This window comes from Oncorhynchus keta, unplaced genomic scaffold, assembly GCF_023373465.1.
Source record: "Oncorhynchus keta strain PuntledgeMale-10-30-2019 unplaced genomic scaffold, Oket_V2 Un_contig_5531_pilon_pilon, whole genome shotgun sequence".
In the NCBI taxonomy this organism is placed as follows: domain Eukaryota; kingdom Metazoa; phylum Chordata; class Actinopteri; order Salmoniformes; family Salmonidae; genus Oncorhynchus; species Oncorhynchus keta.
This window is the reverse complement of record NW_026288347.1, coordinates 27,836-46,068: the sequence shown is the minus strand read 5'-3', so window position 1 is coordinate 46,068 and position 18,233 is coordinate 27,836. Positions and strand designations below refer to the sequence as shown.

The 18,233-nt window shown below is 49.8% G+C and overlaps 1 pseudogene; it reads left to right on the top strand.

Annotated features, from left to right (window-relative positions):
* Positions 1-3,638: 3,638 nt before the first annotated feature.
* The window catches only part of LOC127925398 (stimulated by retinoic acid gene 8 protein-like), a 37,915-nt pseudogene continuing 23,320 nt past the window's right edge, over positions 3,639-18,233 (top strand).

Here is an 18,233-nt window from a genome sequence, read left to right as displayed (position 1 = left end):
GGATGGAGGCGAGAGGATGGAGGAGAGGATGGAGGAGAGAGAGGATGGAGGAGAGAAAGAGGATGGAGGAGAGAGAGGATGGAGGAGAGAGAGGATGGAGGAGAGAAAGGATGGAGGAGAGAGAGGATGGAGGAGAGAGAGGGATGGAGGAGAGAGAGATGGAGGAGAGAGAGAGAGGATGGAGGAGAGAGAGGATGGAGGAGAGAGAGGATGGAGGAGAGAGGGATGGAGGAGAGAGAGGATAGAGGAGAGAAGATGGAGGAGAGAGGATGGAGGAGAGAGGATGCAGGAGAAGAGGATGGAGGAGAGAGAGAGGATGGAGGAGAGAGAGGATGGAGGAGAGAGAGGAGGATGGAGAGAGAGGATGGAGGAGAGAGAGGATAGAGGAGAGAAGATGGAGGAGAGAGAGGATGGAGGAGAGAGAGGATGCAGGAGAGAGAGGATGGAGGAGAGAGAGGATGGAGGAGAGAGAAGATGGAGGAGAGAGGATGCAGGAGTTGAGCAAATCTAATTGAGGTAAGGACATTGCCATTATGAATTACATTTGTCTCAGCTGCCTCTGGGTGGCGACATTTACCACCGTTTCATATGAATGGCAAGGAGAGACACCAGGAGAGACACCAGGAGAGACACCACCGTTTCATATGAATGGCAAGGAGAGACACCACCGTTTCATATGAATGGCAAGTAGAGAAACCAGGAGAGACACCAGGAGAGACACCAGGAGAGACACCAGGAGAGACACCAGGAGAGACACCACCGTTTCATATGAACAGCAAGGAGAGACACCAGGAGAGACACAAGGAGAGACACCACCGTTTCATATGAACAGCAAGGAGAGACACCAGGAGAGACACCACCGTTTCATATGAACAGCAAGGAGAGATACCAGGAGAGACACCAGGAGAGACACCACCGTTTCATATGAATGGCAAGGAGAGACACCAGGAGAGACACCAGGAGAGACACCACCGTTTCATATGAATGGCAAGGAGAGACACCAGGAGAGACACCAGGAGAGACACCACCGTTTCATATGAACAGCAAGGAGAGACACCAGGAGAGACACCAGGAGAGACACAAGGAGAGACACCACCGTTTCATATGAATGGCAAGGAGAGACACCAGGAGAGACACCACCGTTTCATATGAACAGCAAGGAGAGACACCAGGAGAGACACCAGGAGAGACACAAGGAGAGACACCACCGTTTCATATGAATGGCAAGGAGAGACACCAGGAGAGACACCACCGTTTCATATGAACAGCAAGAGAGACACCAGGAGAGACACCAGGAGAGACACCACCGTTTCATATGAATGGCAAGGAGAGACACAAGGAGAGACACCAGGAGAGACACCACCGTTTCATATGAACAGCAAGGAGAGACACCAGGAGAGACACCACCGTTTCATATGAACAGCAAGGAGAGACACAGGAGAGACACCAGGAGAGACACAAGGAGAGACACCACCGTTTCATATGAATGGCAAGGAGAGACACAAGGAGAGACACCAGGAGAGACACCACCGTTTCATATGAACAGCAAGGAGAGACACCAGGAGAGACACAAGGACACTCCTAGGGATGGTTTAAGTACTCAACACTCCTAGGGATGGGTTAAGTACTCAACACTCCTAGGGATGGTTTAAGTACTCAACACTCCTAGGGATGGGTTAAGTACTCAACACTCCTAGGGATGGTTTAAGTACTCAACACTCCTAGGGATGGTTTAAGTACTCAACACTCTAGGGATGGTTTAAGTACTCAACACTCCTAGGGATGGGTTAAGTACTCAACACTCCTAGGGATGGGTTCCCTGATGAAGTACCCAACACTCCTAGGGATGGTTTAAGTACTCAACACTCCTAGGGATGGTTTAAGTACTCAACACTCCTAGGGATGGTTTAAGTACTCAACACTCCTAGGGATGGTTTAAGTACTCAACACTCCTAGGGATGGGTTAAGTACTCAACACTCCTAGGGATGGGTTCCCTGATGAAGTACCCAACACTCCTAGGGATGGTTTAAGTACTCAACACTCCTAGGGATGGTTTAAGTACTCAACACTCCTAGGGATGGTTTAAGTACTCAACACTCCTAGGGATGGGTTAAGTACTCAACACTCCTAGGGATGGTTCTGTGGATGCTGCACTGACAGCCAATTGTAAAGACTGAAAACCAAATTAGGAAATGCACATTCTTCCTTTAAAATATTGTGCACCCCAGTCATCACAAACGCATTATCAGTGCCAACACCCTGAAGAGTATCTTTTTCAAGGTTACACTTACCTTACCGCCTTTACTATTGATCTGGCATCGCCCCCTTCCCCCTCCAATTCAACCAGCCCGGGAAATGTGGACACAACGGTTCGTTTTTTTAGCGTTGAAATACCAAATCACCACACCCAGGTATTTCGAGAAACTGACATCAGTGGACTCATCCAAAAGGAGACTGAACTTCTCATCCCCTACATCTGATGTTACCCTTTTCAGGAAAATAAGGAGCCAGTACTCCCCTAATCATTTCTGTGCACTTGGTGCGGTCCATTTGGAAGTTTGTTGCTGCCACAGAATCTGAAAAGGCAGCTTTGCAAGCCATACTTTAAATGGTCGCATGCTAGCATGGAATAAATGCTTTGCAGTGGCCATTGCTATCGTGGCTTCTGCAGTTCTCCACTTTCTTAACCACCTGTGGTAATGTAGACGGCGTTGCGGGGTTGAAAGGTTTTGATTTATTTATATACTTTGCTGTAGCACAATATTTTTGATGTCATACATTTTTTTTGCAAAGCATTTCTGATTTGCAGTACGCACAGTGTGCCCGTCAATCATCCCCAATTACCGGCTCCAGCCACCCTTTAAATTCAGGTACAGACTCCCACCCCTTTCTGTACAATTTTGATTGAGACATGTTGATTAATGTTGTAAGTTATGTCCAGGATCAAAACATTTGTGACCATCTATATTCATTGGGTTTTGTCTCGTGGAACCCGTACTACTACCACCACTACTACTACTGCTGCAGTCAGCCGACGATTAATTTGCAATTTACCGAAATGGCTGCTGACGTCACTCACAACGCATTTTTGCAGCCAGACACGTGTTGTGACCGAGAACATCGTTTTTTTTGTGTGTCATTTAGAGGAAAAATGCATTTTAGCGTTTGAGTCACCTCATCAAAAGTTGCTAAAAGTTTTATTTTTTTAAAGTATCTAAATTTGTTGCTAGGTGCAGTTTGATTCTTATTTTTTGCTTTTTCTAAATCTAGCAACAAAATTGCTAAATTGGCATCACTGATCTCAATACTGCCGGTTGATGAGACGGTTGGAGCCTCTTTACCGCCGTTCATCTGACAAAATCACACTATAAGATCATTTTCCATAACAATTTAACAGAAAACGCGGACAGTTTGTTAACATAACATTTATAAAGGATTTCAAAAAAAGGTAAGGTAGCAACAACAACATAATAAGGTCTGTGGATATATTATCCAACTCTAAACTTAATCAAGTATCTAAAAACAGCTAAATCAGTGCTCGGTAGCCATCTTGTTGTTGTCGACCGATGTAACTCTTAATAACCCGTGTAGTGTCTTATTATTATTATTATTGTATATAACCCATTAATACATCAGGATGTCCAGACGAGGCCGTACCGGTCCGACCGGGCTCCGGAGGAAACAGGACACGGAGGAGCACCGGAAGGAGAAGACGGGCTCTGCAGGCCCGACACCGGGCCAACCTGGCCACCCTGTTCGAGACGCTCAACACCGTGGTCTGTCCCACATCCGACAAGATGCCTGCCAAGGTGAGAGAAATATAGAGATGGCTAAACAATCTGAAATTATCTTCCTCAGTTCCTCTCCTTCATGTAGGTGTGATTAGGGGTTAACTGTTGTTGGGTAGAGAGCGTGTGATTAGGGGTTAACTGTTGTTGGGTAGAGGGTGTGATTAGGGGCTAACTGTTGTTGGGTAGAGAGGGTGTGATTAGGGGCTAACTGTTGTTGGGTAGAGGGGGTGATTAGGGGCTAACTGGTTAACTGTTTCTGGGTAGAGAGGGTGTGATTAGGGGCTAACTGTTGCTGGGTAGAGAGGGTGTGATTAGGGGCTAACTGTTTCTGGGTAGAGAGGGTGTGATTAGGGCTAACTGTTTCTGGGTAGAGGGGTGATTAGGGGCTAACTGTTGTTGGGTAGAGGGTGTGATTAGGGGCTAACTGGTTAACTGTTGCTGGGTAGAGAGGGGTGTGATTAGGGGCTAACTGTTTCTGGGTAGAGAGGGTGTGATTAGGGGCTAACTGTTGCTGGGTAGAGAGGGTGTGATTAGGGGCTAACTGTTTCTGGGTAGAGAGGGTGTGATTAGGGCTAACTGTTGTTGGTAGAGAGGGTGATTAGGGGCTAACTGGTTAACTGTTGCTGGGTGGAGAGGGTGTAATTAGGGGCTCACTGTTTCTGGTAGAGAGGGTGATTAGGGGCTAACTGGCTAACTGTTGTTGGGTAGAGAGGTGTGATTAGGGGTTAGCTGGCTAACTGTTTCTGGGCAGAGAGGGTGTGATTAGGGGCTAACTGGCTAACTGTTGTTGTAGAGAGGGTGTGATTAGGGGCTAACTGTTGTTGGGTAGAGAGGTGTGATTAGGGGCTAACTGTTGTTGGGTTGTGATTAGGGGCTAACTGTTGTTGGGTAGAGAGGGTGTGATTAGGGGCTAACTGGTTAACTGTTGTTGGGTAGCGAGGTGTGATTAGGGGCTAACTGGCTAACTGTTGTTGGGTAGAGAGGGTGTGATTAGGGGCTAACTGGCTAACTGTTGTTGGGTAGAGAGGTGTGATTAGGGTTAACTGTTGTTGGGTAGAGAGGGTGTGATTAGGGGCTAACTGGTTAACTGTTGTTGGGTAGAGAGGGTGTGATTAGGGGCTAACTGGTTAACTGTTTCTGGGTAGAGAGGGTGTGATTAGGGGCTAACTGGCTAACTGTTGTTGGGTAGAGGGTGTGATTAGGGCTAACTGGTTAACTGTTTCTGGGTAGAGAGGGTGTGATTAGGGGCTAACTGGCTAACTGTTGTTGGTGGAGAGGGTGTGATTAGGGGCTAACTGGCTAACTGTTGTTGGGTGGAGAGGTGTGATTAGGGGCTAACTGTTGCTGGGTAGAGGGGTGTGATTAGTAACTGGCTAACTGTTGTTGGTGGAGAGGGTGTGATTAGGGGCTAACTGTTGCTGGGTAGAGGGTGTGATTAGGGGCTAACTGTTTCTGGGTGGAGGGGTGTGATTAGGGGCTAACTGTTGCTGGGTAGAGGTTGTGATTAGGGGCTAACTGTTGCTGGGTAGAGAGGGTGTGATTAGGGGCTAACTGTTGTTGGGTAGAGAGGGTGTGATTAGGGGCTAACTGTTGCTGGGTAGAGAGGTGTGATTAGGGGCTAACTGTTGTTGGGTAGAGGGGTGATTAGGGCTAACTGTTGCTGGGTAGAGAGGGTGTGATTAGGGCTAACTGGTTAACTGTTGTTGGGTAGAGAGGGTGTGATTAGGGGCTAACTGGCTAACTGTTGCTGGGTAGAGAGGGGTGATTAGGGGCTAAATGGTTAACTGTTGTTGGGTAGAGAGGTGTGATTAGGGGCTAACTGGCTAACTGTTGCTGGGTAGAGAGGGTGTGATTAGGGGCTAACTGTTGCTGGGTAGAGAGGGTGTGATTAGGGGCTAACTGGTTAACTGTTGCTGGGTAGAGAGGGTGTGATTAGGGGCTAACTGTTGTTGGGTAGAGAGGTGTGATTAGGGTTAACTGTTGCTGGGTAGAGAGGGTGTGATTAGGGGCTAACTGTTGTTGGGTAGAGAGTGTGATTAGGGGCTAACTGTTGTTGGGTAGAGGGTGTGATTAGGGGCTAACTGGCTAACTGTTGTTGGGTGGAGAGGGTGTGATTAGGGGCTAACTGTTGTTGGGTGGAGAGGTGTGATTAGGGGCTAACTGTTGTTGGGTAGAGAGGGTGTGATTAGGGGCTAACTGGCTAACTGTTTCTGGGTAGAGAGGGTGTGATTAGGGGCTAACTGTTTCTGGGTAGAGAGGGTGTGATTAGGGGCTAACTGTTGCTGGGTAGAGAGGGTGTGATTAGGGCTAACTGTTTCTGGGTAGAGAGGGTGTGATTAGGGGCTAACTGTTGTTGGGTAGAGAGGGTGTGATTAGGGGCTAACTGGTTAACTGTTGCTGGGTGGAGAGGGTGTGATTAGGGGCTCACTGTTTCTGGGTAGAGGGTGTGATTAGGGGCTAACTGGCTAACTGTTGTTGGGTAGAGAGGGTGTGATTAGGGGTTAGCTGGCTAACTGTTTCTGGGTAGAGAGGGTGTGATTAGGGCTAACTGGCTAACTGTTGTTGGGTAGAGAGGGTGTGATTAGGGCTAACTGTTGTTGGTAGAGAGGGTGTGATTGGGGCTAACTGTTGTTGGGTAGAGAGGGTGTGATTAGGGGCTAACTGTTGTTGGGTAGAGAGGGTGTGATTAGGGCTAACTGGTTAACTGTTGTTGGGTAGCGAGGTGTGATTAGGGCTAACTGGCTAACTGTTGTTGGGTAGAGAGGGTGTGATTAGGGGCTAACTGGCTAACTGTTGTTGGGTAGAGAGGTGTGATTAGGGGTTAACTGTTGTTGGGTAGAGAGGTGTGATTAGGGGCTAACTGGTTAACTGTTGTTGGGTAGAGAGGGTGTGATTAGGGGCTAACTGGTTAACTGTTTCTGGGTAGAGGGGTGTGATTAGGGGCTAACTGGCTAACTGTTGTTGGGTAGAGAGGGTGTGATTAGGGGCTAACTGGTTAACTGTTTCTGGGTAGAGAGGGTGATTAGGGGCTAACTGGCTAACTGTTGTTGGGTGGAGAGGGTGTGATTAGGGGCTAACTGGCTAACTGTTGTTGGGTGGAGAGGTGTGATTAGGGGCTAACTGTTGCTGTAGCATTGTTGGGTGGAGAGGGTGTGATTAGGGGCTAACTGGCTGGGTAGACTAACTGTTGTTGGGTGGAGAGGGTGTGATTAGGGGCTAACTGTTGCTGGGTAGAGAGGGTGTGATTAGGGGCTAACTGTTTCTGGGTGGAGAGGGTGTGATTAGGGGCTAACTGTTGCTGGGTAGAGAGGTGTGATTAGGGGCTAACTGTTGCTGGGTAGAGAGGTGTGATTAGGGGCTAACTGTTGTTGGGTAGAGGGTGTGATTAGGGGCTAACTGTTGCTGGGAGAGGGTGTGATTAGGGGCTAACTGTTGTTGGGTAGAGAGGGGTGATTAGGGGCTAACTGTTGCTGGGTAGAGAGGGTGTGATTAGGGCTAACTGGTTAACTGTTGTTGGGTAGAGAGTGTGATTAGGGGCTAACTGGCTAACTGTTGCTGGGTAGAGAGGGGGTGATTAGGGGCTAAATGGTTAACTGTTGTTGGGTAGAGGGGTGTGATTAGGGGCTAACTGGCTAACTGTTGCTGGGTAGAAGGGGTGTGATTAGGGCTAACTGTTGCTGGGTAGAGAGGGTGTGATTAGGGGCTAACTGGTTAACTGTTGCTGGGTAGAAGGTGTGATTAGGGCTAACTGTTGTTGGGTAGAGAGGTGTGATTAGGGGTTAACTGTTGCTGGGTAGAGAGGGTGTGATTAGGGGCTAACTGTTGTTGGGTAGAGGGGTGTGATTAGGGGCTAACTGTTGTTGGGTAGAGAGGTGTGATTAGGGGCTAACTGGCTAACTGTTGTTGGGTGGAGAGGGTGTGATTAGGGGCTAACTGTTGTTGGGTGGAGAGGGTGTGATTAGGGCTAACTGTTGTTGGGTAGAGAGGGTGTGATTAGGGGCTAACTGGCTAACTGTTTCTGGGTAGAGAGGGTGTGATTAGGGGCTAACTGTTTCTGGGTAGAGAGGGTGTGATTAGGGGCTAACTGGCTAACTGTTTCTGGGTAGAGGGGTGTGATTAGGGGCTAACTGTTTCTGGGTAGAGAGGTGTGATTAGGGGCTAACTGTTTCTGGGTAGAGGGTGTGATTAGGGGCTAACTGTTTCTGGGTAGAGAGGGTGTGATTAGGGGCTAACTGTTGCTGGATAGAGAGGGGTGATTAGGGGCTAACTGGCTAACTGTTGCTGGGTAGAGAGGGTGTGATTAGGGGCTAACTGTTGTTGGGTAGAGAGGGTGTGATTAGGGGCTAACTGGTTCTGGGTAGAGAGGGTGTGATTAGGGGCTAACTGGTTAACTGTTGTTGGGTAGCGAGGGTGTGATTAGGGGCTAACTGGCTAACTGTTGTTGGGTAGAGAGGGTGTGATTAGGGGCTAACTGGCTAACTGTTGTTGGGTAGAGAGGTGTGATTAGGGGTTAACTGTTGTTGGGTAGAGAGGTGTGATTAGGGGCTAACTGGTTAACTGTTGTTGGGTAGAGAGGGTGTGATTAGGGGCTAACTGGTTAACTGTTTCTGGGTAGAGGGTGTGATTAGGGGCTAACTGGCTAACTGTTGTTGGGTAGAGAGGGTGTGATTAGGGGCTAACTGGTTAACTGTTTCTGGGTAGAGAGGGTGTGATTAGGGCTAACTGGCTAACTGTTGTTGGGTGGAGAGGGTGTGATTAGGGGCTAACTGGCTAACTGTTGTTGGGTGGAGAGGGTGTGATTAGGGGCTAACTGTTGCTGGGTAGAGGGTGTGATTAGGGGCTAACTGGCTAACTGTTGTTGGGTGGAGAGGGTGTGATTAGGGGCTAACTGTTGCTGGGTAGAGAGGGTGTGATTAGGGCTAACTGTTTCTGGGTGGAGAGGGTGTGATTAGGGCTAACTGTTGCTGGGTAGAGAGTTGTGATTAGGGGCTAACTGTTGCTGGGTAGAGAGGTGTGATTAGGGGCTAACTGTTGTTGGGTAGAGAGGGTGTGATTAGGGGCTAACTGTTGCTGGGTAGAGAGGGTGTGATTAGGGGCTAACTGTTGTTGGGTAGAGAGGGGTGATTAGGGGCTAACTGTTGCTGGGTAGAGGGTGTGATTAGGGGCTAACTGGTTAACTGTTGTTGGGTAGAGAGGTGTGATTAGGGGCTAACTGGCTAACTGTTGCTGGGTAGAGGGGGTGATTAGGGGCTAAATGGTTAACTGTTGTTGGGTAGAGGGGTGTGATTAGGGGCTAACTGGCTAACTGTTGCTGGGTAGAGAGGGTGTGATTAGGGGCTAACTGTTGCTGGGTAGAGAGGGTGTGATTAGGGGCTAACTGGTTAACTGTTGCTGGGTAGAGAGGGTGTGATTAGGGGCTAACTGTTGTTGGGTAGAGAGGGTGTGATTAGGGGTTAACTGTTGCTGGGTAGAGAGGGTGTGATTAGGGGCTAACTGTTGTTGGGTAGAGAGGGTGTGATTAGGGGCTAACTGTTGTTGGGTAGAGAGGGTGTGATTAGGGGCTAACTGGCTAACTGTTGTTGGGTGGAGAGGGTGTGATTAGGGGCTAACTGTTGTTGGGTGGAGAGGGTGTGATTAGGGGCTAACTGTTGTTGGGTAGAGAGGTGTGATTAGGGGCTAACTGGCTAACTGTTTCTGGGTAGAGAGGTGTGATTAGGGGCTAACTGTTTCTGGGTAGAGAGGGTGTGATTAGGGGCTAACTGGCTAACTGTTTCTGGGTAGAGAGGGTGTGATTAGGGGCTAACTGTTTCTGGGTAGAGAGGGTGTGATTAGGGCTAACTGTTTCTGGGTAGAGAGGGTGTGATTAGGGGCTAACTGTTTCTGGGTAGAGAGGGTGTGATTAGGGGCTAACTGTTGCTGGATAGAGAGGGTGATTAGGGCTAACTGGCTAACTGTTGCTGGGTAGAGAGGGTGTGATTAGGGGCTAACTGTTGTTGGGTAGAGAGGGTGTGATTAGGGGCTAACTGGTTCTGGGTAGAGAGGGTGTGATTAGGGGCTAACTGTTGCTGGGTAGAGAGGGTGTGATTAGGGGCTAACTGTTTCTGGGTAGAGAGGGTGTGATTAGGGGCTAACTGTTGTTGGGTAGAGAGGGTGTGATTAGGGGCTAACTGTTGTTGGGTAGAGAGGGTGTGATTAGGGCTAACTGTTTCTGGGTAGAGAGGGTGTGATTAGGGGCTAACTGTTGCTGGGTAGAGAGGGTGTGATTAGGGGCTAACTGTTTCTGGGTAGAGAGGGTGTGATTAGGGGTTAACTGTTGCTGGGTAGAGAGGTGTGATTAGGGTTAACTGTTGTTGGGTAGAGAGGGTGTGATTAGGGGTTAACTGTTGTTGGGTAGAGAGGGTGTGATTAGGGGTTAACTGTTGTTGGGTAGAGAGGGTGTGATTAGGGGCTAACTGGTTAACTGTTGTTGGGTAGAGAGGGTGTGATTAGGGGCTAACTGTTGCTGGGTAGAGAGGGTGTGATTAGGGGCTAACTGGTTAACTGTTGTTGGGTAGAGAGGGTGTGATTAGGGGCTAACTGGTTAACTGTTGTTGGGTAGAGAGGTGTGATTAGGGGCTAACTGTTGCTGGGTAGAGAGGGTGTGATTAGGGGCTAACTGTTGCTGGGTAGAGAGGGTGTGATTAGGGGCTAACTGTTGTTGGGTAGAGAGGGTGTGATTAGGGGCTAACTGTTGCTGGGTAGAGAGGGTGTGATTAGGGGCTAACTGTTGCTGGGTAGAGAGGGTGTGATTAGGGGCTAACTGTTGCTGGGTAGAGAGGGTGTGATTAGGGGCTAACTGGTTAACTGTTGTTGGGTAGAGAGGGTGTGATTAGGGGCTAACTGTTGTTGGGTAGAGAGGGTGTGATTAGGGGCTAACTGGTTCTGGGTAGAGAGGGTGTGATTAGGGGCTAACTGTTTCTGGGTAGAGAGGGTGTGATTAGGGGCTAACTGTTGCTGGGTAGAGAGGGTGTGATTAGGGTTAACTGTTTCTGGGTAGAGAGGGTGTGATTAGGGGCTAACTGTTGCTGGGTAGAGAGGGGTGTGATTAGGGGCTAACTGTTTCTGGGTAGAGAGGGTGTGATTAGGGGCTAACTGTTGCTGGGTAGAGAGGGTGTGATTAGGGGCTAGCTGTTGCTGGGTAGAGAGGGGTGATTTGGGGTTAGCTGGCTAACTGTTGCTGGGTAGAGAGGGATTTGGGGCTAGCTGGCTAACTGTTGTTGGGTAGAGAGGGTGTGATTAGGGGCTAACTGTTGCTGGGTAGAGAGGGTGTGATTAGGGGCTAACTGTTGCTGGGTAGAGAGGGTGTGATTAGGGGCTAACTGGCTAACTGTTGCTGGGTAGAGAGGGTGTGATTAGGGGCTAACTGTTGCTGGGTAGAGAGGGGTGTGATTTGGGGCTAGCTGGCTAACTGTTGCTGGGTAGAGAGGGGGTGATTAGGGGCTAGCTGGCTAACTGTTGCTGGGTAGAGAGGGTGTGATTAGGGGCTAACTGTTGCTGGGTAGAGAGGGTGTGATTAGAGGTTAACTGTTGGGGTAGAGAGGTGATTAGGGGCTAACTGTTTCTGGCTAACTGTTGCTGGGTAGAGAGGGTGTGATTAGGGGCTAACTGTTGTTGGGTAGAGAGGGTGTGATTAGGGGTTAACTGTTGTTGGGTAGAGAGGGTGTGATTAGGGGCTAACTGGTTAACTGTTGTTGGGTAGAGAGGGTGTGATTAGGGGCTAACTGTTGCTGGGTAGAGAGGGTGTGATTAGGGGCTAACTGGTTAACTGTTGTTGGGTAGAGAGGGTGTGATTAGGGGCTAACTGTTAACTGTTGTTGGGTAGAGAGGGTGTGATTAGGGGCTAACTGTTGCTGGGTAGAGAGGTGTGATTAGGGGCTAACTGTTGCTGGGTAGAGAGGGTGTGATTAGGGGCTAACTGTTGTTGGGTAGAGAGGGTGTGATTAGGGGCTAACTGTTGCTGGGTAGAGAGGGTGTGTTGTGTGGGGTAGAGAGGGTGTGATTAGGGGCTAACTGTTGCTGGGTAGAGAGGGGTGTGATTAGGGGCTAACTGGTTAACTGTTGTTGGGTAGAGGGTGTGATTAGGGGCTAACTGTTGTTGGGTAGAGAGGGTGTGATTAGGGCTAACTGGTTCTGGGTAGAGAGGGTGTGATTAGGGGCTAACTGTTTCTGGGTAGAGAGGGTGTGATTAGGGGCTAACTGTTGCTGGGTAGAGAGGGTGTGATTAGGGGTTAACTGTTTCTGGGTAGAGAGGGTGTGATTAGGGGCTAACTGTTTCTGGGTAGAGAGGTGTGATTAGGGGCTAACTGTTTCTGGGTAGAGAGGGTGTGATTAGGGGCTAACTGTTGCTGGGTAGAGAGGGTGTGATTAGGGGCTAGCTGTTGCTGGGTAGAGAGGTGATTTGGGGTTAGCTGGCTAACTGTTGCTGGGTAGAGAGGGGTGATTTGGGGCTAGCTGGCTAACTGGTGTTGGGTAGAGAGGGTGTGATTAGGGGCTAACTGTTGTTGGGTAGAGAGGGTGTGATTAGGGGCTAACTGGTTAACTGTTGTTGGGTAGAGAGGGTGTGATTAGGGGCTAACTGTTGCTGGGTAGAGAGGGTGTGATTAGGGGCTAACTGGTTAACTGTTGTTGGGTAGAGAGGGTGTGATTAGGGGCTAACTGGTTAACTGTTGTTGGGTAGAGAGGGTGTGATTAGGGGCTAACTGTTGCTGGGTAGAGAGGGTGTGATTAGGGGCTAACTGTTGCTGGGTAGAGAGGGTGTGATTAGGGGCTAACTGTTGTTGGGTAGAGAGGGTGTGATTAGGGGCTAACTGTTGCTGGGTAGAGAGGTGTGATTAGGGGCTAACTGTTGTTGGGTAGAGAGGGTGTGATTAGGGGCTAACTGTTGCTGGGTAGAGAGGGTGTGATTAGGGGCTAACTGGTTAACTGTTGTTGGGTAGAGAGGGTGTGATTAGGGGCTAACTGTTGTTGGGTGGAGAGGGTGTGATTAGGGGCTAACTGGTTCTGGGTAGAGAGGGTGTGATTAGGGGCTAACTGTTTCTGGGTAGAGAGGGTGTGATTAGGGGCTAACTGTTGCTGGGTAGACTAACTGTTTCTGGGTAGAGAGGGTGTGATTAGGGGCTAACTGTTTCTGGGTAGAGAGGGTGTGATTAGGGGCTAACTGTTTCTGGGTAGAGAGGGTGTGATTAGGGGCTAACTGTTGCTGGGTAGAGAGGGTGTGATTAGGGGCTAGCTGTTGCTGGGTAGAGAGGGGTGATTTGGGGTTAGCTGGCTAACTGTTGCTGGGTAGAGAGGGGGTGATTTGGGGCTAGCTGGCTAACTGGTGTTGGGTAGAGGGTGTGATTAGGGGCTAACTGTTGCTGGGTAGAGAGGGTGTGATTAGGGGCTAACTGTTGCTGGGTAGAGGGGGTGATTTGGGGTTAGCTGGCTAACTGTTGCTGGGTAGAGAGGGTGTGATTTGGGGCTAGCTGGCTAACTGTTGTTGGGTAGAGAGGGTGTGATTTGGGGTTAGCTGGCTAACTGTTGCTGGGTAGAGAGGGGTGATTTGGGGTTAGCTGGCTAACTGTTGCTGGGTAGAGAGGGGGTGATTTGGGGCTAGCTGGCTAACTGTTGCTGGATAGAGTGTGATTTGGGGTTAGCTGGCTAACTGTTGCTGGGTAGAGAGGGGGTGATTTGCGGTTAGCTGGCTAACTGTTGCTGGATAGAGAGAGTGTGATTTGGGGCTAGCTAGCTAACTGTTGCTGGGTAGAGAGGGGTGATTTGGGGCTAGCTGTCTAACTGTTGCTGGGTAGAGAGGGGGTGATTTGGGGTTAGCTGGCTAACTGTTGCTGGGTAGAGAGGGGTGATTTGGGGCTAGCTAGCTAACTGTTGCTGGGTAGAGAGGGTGATTTGGGGCTAGCTGACTAACTGTTGCTGGGTAGAGTGTGATTTGGGGTTAGCTGGCTAACTGTTGCTGGATAGAGAGTGTGATTTGCTGGCTAACTGTTGCTGGGTAGAGAGTGTGATTTGGGGTTAGCTGGCTAACTGTTGCTGGGTAGAGTGTGATTTGGGGGTTAGCTGTAACTGTTGCTGGGTAGGCTGATTTGGGGCTGGCTAAATGTTGCTGGGTAGAGAGGGGTGATTTGGGGTTAGCTGGCTAACTGTTGCTGGGTAGAGAGGGTGATTTGGGGCTAGCTAGCTAACTGTTGCTGGGTAGAGAGGGTGTGATTTGGGGCTAGCTGGCTAACTGTTGCTGGGTAGAGAGGGGGTGATTTGTGGTTAGCTGGCTAACTGTTGCTGGATAGAGAGTGTGATTTGGGGCTAGCTAGCTAACTGTTGCTGGGTAGAGAGGGGTGATTTGGGGCTAGCTGGCTAACTGTTGCTGGGTAGAGAGGGTGATTTGGGGTTAGCTGGCTAACTGTTGCTGGGTAGAGACGGGGTGATTTGGGGCTAGCTAGCTAACTGTTGCTGGGTAGAGAGGGGTGATTTGGGGCTAGCTGGCTAACTGTTGCTGGGTAGAGAGGGGTGATTTGGGGTTAGCTGGCTAACTGTTGCTGGGTAGAGAGGGGTGATTTGGGGCTAGCTGGCTAACTGTTGCTGGGTAGAGAGGGGTGATTTGGGGTTAGCTGGCTAACTGTTGCTGGGTAGAGAAAGTGTGATTTGGTAGGGAGGGTATACTTTTCTGATTCAAAGTTACTGGTTATTGTCGACTTTCTCTACTTTCCAAAAACATCTTCACCTACCTGGCCATGCAGGTATATCTACACCTACCCGGTGATGCAGGTAGATCTTCACCTACCTGGTGATGCAGGTTGATTTTCACCTACCTGGTGATGCAGGTTGATCTTCACCTACCTGGTGAGGCAGGTAGATCTTCACCTACCTGGTGATGCAGGTAGATCTTCACCTACCTGGTGAGGCAGGTAGATCTTCACCTACCTGGTGAGGCAGGTCTTCACCTACAGTGATGCAGGTAGATCTTCACCTACCTGGTGATGTAGGTAGATCTTCACCTACCTGGTGATGCAGGTTGATCTTCACCTACCTGGTGAGGCAGGTAGATCTTCACCTTCCTGGTGAGGCAGGTAGATCTTCACCTACCTGGTGAGGCAGGTAGATCTTCACCTACCTGGTGATGCTTCTTCACCTACCTGGTGATAAATTGGTATTATGGATCAGATAAAAGAAACCTCAGTTGAATGTGTTGTATTGTAAAGTGTGATTGTAATGTTGTCTGGTCGGTCAGTGGAAGATCTTGGACCACGCCAAAGGATTTCTGAAAGAGCAGGAAGCCCACCTGAGCAGACTGATGCTACTGAAAGGTGAGAGGAGCCCAATGCCCTTTTGATGTGTACAGAAAAGCTCTGTGGTTAAGGGCACGGTTTCTTATTGACCGACATGTGTTTTAGGGATATTCCTCGGTAATGAAGACGGGCCGTGCAGCTTGGAGGAAGTGAGGGCAGAGTACCGGAGGCTGCAGTCACACAGCAGGTACACTACTACCATTGACATACACCAGGAACCCACTGTTCCTACACCAGTCAGTTAAGAACTAATTCTTATTTACAATGACGGCCTACCGGGGAACAGTGGGTTAACTGGTCTAGGAACAGTGGGTTAACTGGTCTGGGAACAGTGGGTTAACTGGTCTAGGAACAGTGGGTTAACTGTCTTGTTCAGGGGCAGAACAACATATTTTTACTTTGTCAGCTCTGGGATTTGATCCAGCAACCTTTCGGTTACTAACCCCAGCTCTAACCACTAGACTACCTGCTGGTTACTGGTCCAACGCTCTAACCACTAGGCTACCTGCTGGTTACTGGTCCAACGCTCTAACCACTAGGCTACCTGCTGGTTACTGGTCCAACGCTCTAACCACTAGGCTACCTGCTGGTTACTAGTCCAACACTCTAACCACTAGGCTACCTGCTGGTTACTAGTCCAACGCTCTAACCACTAGGCTACCTGCTGGTTACTAGTCCAACGCTCTAACCACTAGGCTACCTGCTGGTTACTAGTCCAACGCTCTAACCACTAGGCTACCTGCTGGTTACTAGTCCAACGCTCTAACCACTAGGCTACCTGCTGGTTACTAGTCCAACGCTCTAACCACTAGGGTACCTGCTGGTTACTAGTCCAACGCTCTAACCACTAGGCTACCTGCTGGTTACTAGTCCAACGCTCCAACCACTAGGGTACCTGCTGGTTACTAGTCCAACGCTCTAACCACTAGGCTACCTGCTGGTTACTAGTCCAACGTTAACCACTAGGCTACCTGCTGTCCCAACGCTCTAACCACTAGGCTACCTGCTGGTTACTAGTCCAACGCTCTAACCACTAGGCTACCTGCTGGTTACTAGTCCAACGCTCTAACCACTAGGCTACCTGCTGGTTACTAGTCCAACGCTCTAACCACTAGGGTACCTGCTGGTTACTGGTCCAACGCTCTAACCACTAGGCTACCTGCTGGTTACTGTCCAACGCTCTAACCACTAGGTACCTGCTGGTTACTAGTCCAACGCTCTAACCACTAGGCTACCTGCTGGTTACTAGTCCAACGCTCTAACAACTAGGCTACCTGCCGCCCCCATAGATACTGGTGCAAAGCCTAGGTAGCCTAGCGGGTTAAGAGCATTGGGCCAGTAACTGAAAGGTTGTTGGTTTGAATCCCGAGCTGACAAGGTGGGGAGAAAACCTTCCGTTCTGCCGTTGAGCGAGGCAGTTAACAACAGCAGCTCCCTGGGCCCCGATGACTTGGGTTAAGACAGTTAACAACAGCAGCTCCCTGGACCCCGATGACGTGGGTTAAGGCAGTTAACAACAGCAGCCCCAGGGCCTCGATGACGTGGGTTAAGACAGTTAACAACAGCAGCTCCCTGGGCCCCGATGACGTGGGTTAAGGCAGTTAACAACAGCAGCTCCCAGGGCCCCGATGGCGTGGGTTAAGGCAGTTAACGACAGCAGCTCCCTGGGCCCCGATGACGTGGGTTAAGGCAGTTAACAACAGCAGCTCCCAGGGCCTCGATGACGTGGGTTAAGGCAGTTAACAACAGCAGCTCCCTGGGCCCGATGACGTGGGTTAAGGCAGTTAACAACAGCAGCTCCCTGGGCCCCGATGACGTGGGTTAAGACAGTTAACAACAGCAGCTCCCTGGGCCCCGATGACGTGGGTTAAGACAGTTAACAACAGCAGCTCCCTGGGCCCCGATGACGTGGGTTAAGGCAGTTAACAACAGCAGCTCCCTGGGCCCGATGACGTGGGTTAAGACAGTTAACAACAGCAGCTCCCTGGGCCCGATGATGTGGGTTAAGACAGTTAACAACAGCAGCTCCCTGGGCCCCGATGACGTGGGTTAAGACAGTTAACAACAGCAGCTCCCTGGGCCCCGATGACGTGGGTTAAGGCAGTTAACAACAGCAGCTCCCTGGGCCCCGATGACGTGGGTTAAGACAGTTAACAACAGCAGCTCCCTGGGCCCCGATGACGTGGGTTAAGGCAGTTAACAACAGCAGCTCCCTGGGCCCGATGACGTGGGTTAAGGCAGTTAACCACAGCAGCTCCCTGGGCCCCGATGACGTGGGTTAAGGCAGTTAAGACAGCAGCTCCCTGGGCCCCGATGACGTGGGTTAAGGCAGTTAACCACAGCAGCTCCCTGGGCCCCAAAGACGTGGGTTAAGGCAGCCCACTGCCCCTCTTTGAGCCAGAGGGGTTTGTGGGTTAAGGCAGCCCACTGCCCCTCTCTGAGCCAGAGGGGTTTGTGGGTTAAGGCAGCCCATTGCCCCTCTCTGAGCCAGAGGGGTTTGTGGGTTAGGCAGCCCACTGCCCATTGCCTCTCTGAGCCAGAGGGGTTTGTGGGTTAAGGCAGCCCACTGCCCCTCTCTGAGTCAGTAGGGTTTGTGGGTAAAAAGCTGAAGACACATTTCAGTGACTAGGTATCCCCTTTCCCTAAGTACAGCGTGCCACCTGCAGTTAGTATAGATTACCACTGGGGGCATCTACCCATGTTATTGATCATCTACCCATGTTATTGATCATCTACCCATGTTATTGATCATCTACCCACCCATGTTATTGATCATCTACCCATGTTATTGATCGACTACAGTTGTCTATATACATCTACCCATGTTATTGATCATCTACCCATGTTATTGATCATCTACCCATGTTATTGATCATCTACCCATGTTATTGATCATCTACCCATGTTATATTGATCACCTACCCATGTTATTGATCATCTACCCATACATCTACCCATGTTATCGATCATCTACCCATGTTATTGATCATCTACCCATGTTATTGATCATCTACCCATGTTATTGATCATTGTATTGATCATCTACCCATGTTATTGATCATCTACCCATGTTATTGATCAACTACCCATGTTATTGATCATCTACCCATGTTATTGATCATC